The sequence below is a fragment of the Tenrec ecaudatus genome, chromosome 10 (assembly GCF_050624435.1).
Source record: "Tenrec ecaudatus isolate mTenEca1 chromosome 10, mTenEca1.hap1, whole genome shotgun sequence".
Lineage (NCBI taxonomy): Eukaryota > Metazoa > Chordata > Mammalia > Afrosoricida > Tenrecidae > Tenrec > Tenrec ecaudatus.
Window position 1 is genome coordinate 115,662,520 of NC_134539.1, and position 1,662 is coordinate 115,664,181.

A 1,662-nucleotide genomic window follows, 5' to 3' on the forward strand; every position below is an offset into this window, starting at 1 on the left:
CCTTCTTCCCTGTCTTCTCTTCGACCCAGAGGTTCATCTTCCCTCCTGGATTTAAGGACTGTGTGAATCCGGGTAGACTAGAGAAACAAACTCAGAGACAGATATGTGAATGAGAGAGAGTTGTATATAAAAGGTAATTATACATTAAGAAAGCATCCTAAACCAGTCCAAATTAAGCCCATCAGTCCGATATTAGCCCATATGTCTGATACCAATCTATCAAGTCGTCTTCAGACTCACAAAACACATGCAATGATGCCGAATGCAGGAAGATCACAGGCCAGTGGCTTGGAAGTCTGGATCCAGTGGCGTTGGAAGCCTTTCAGCGCTGGCAGGGGACTCTACGTGGTTTTCCAGTTCCCAGGGTTGCATCAGGGTAGATCCATATGGCTTCTCCTCAAGGATGTCTCCCAGGAAGGAAGTAGAGTGAGAGACATGTCTTCTCGTCCAAGAATGAAAATCAGATTTCCCAGAATCCTCAAGGGAAGGCCATGCCCACGAAGAGGCCTCATTGGCTATGACCCAATTGACAGACTAGACTCCACCCCTTCACTCATAGTCTCTCAAACTGACAAATAATTATATAACGACCACAAGTGCCAACCGCGCACTGATGACTCCCCCATTTGAAGCTCCGAAGTTCTCTCCCTCCTGAATTGTATGTCACTCTCTATCAGCTATTGCAACTTAGATGTCCAGTGTGCATCTCAACGTTAACATGTCCTGAATTGAACTTTGAGCTACTCTAACCCCCCAGAACCTGCTGCCCCCACCTTCCTTCCCATCATCGTTCACCCCGACTTCGCCTTTCTGCAGTGCCGTGCATTCTTTGATAGGCCTCTTTAACCATGGGCCTTGGGACGCCTATTCAATGGCTGTGTAGGACTGTGCACATCTGAGTCGTTTATGGCCTTCCCAGGGGACTTGAGAGCTTGCTAAAAAGGTACATGGCACCCTTGTGGGGCGGGGCCAAACCTCTAAGGCACATAGAACCCTAAAGTGGGGATTGGTCAGTCCTGCCCTTCCACTAGATGTAACATGAGCCACCCCAAGGGCCGAAGGGGGATCTCACTACCATCAAGAAAGAGCCAGGAGGGGATCGCTTCTCAGCCTTTTGGCTAAGATCAAGTGTAGTATCTGTTCTTATCAGTTTAATATCTGATACGTCCTCTATCCAAGGACAATATATTAGGTGGATTTTTGGAGCAGGGAGTTGGAATAGGAGCTTGCTCCGTCCACTCCACGCATCGACCTGGTGTTGCAGTACTTCCAGGAATGGTGCACCAAAAAAAAAAAGAAGAAGAAGAAAGAGCCAGGAGGGGAGCCTCTATCTCACTTGGACCCGTGATCCCTGCCCTGAACCTTCTTGGTCCAGGAGACGGAGAGCTGTGACATCAGAGATGGTGAGGCACAGTGGCAGAGAAGCGGCAGTGACAGCAGAACCAGGAGACTGACAGCAAGACAGCTGAGTGCCTTCAGGCGGGAGGCTTGTGGGTGGGGTGCTGTGTCTCTGCAGGGCTTTGTAACACTTGCTGAGTGGCATGCCTCTGGGCACTTCTCTGGGGAGCTCTGTTTGCTGCCCCTTGGAACTAAGGACTGAAGGCTTCCTGGTGATCAGGGTTGTCTCTGGGCACATTGTTGGTCAAACCAAAAGGGCTTTGT

At 49.8% G+C, this 1,662-nt stretch overlaps 1 non-coding gene across 1 annotated transcript; it reads left to right on the forward strand.

Moving 5' to 3' along the window:
- The first annotated feature begins 1,098 nt into the window (after positions 1-1,098).
- LOC142460314 (U2 spliceosomal RNA) lies at positions 1,099-1,289 on the forward strand. The gene has a single exon (XR_012786546.1). It is a non-coding gene; the product is annotated as a U2 spliceosomal RNA (small nuclear RNA).
- Positions 1,290-1,662: the final 373 nt, after the last annotated feature.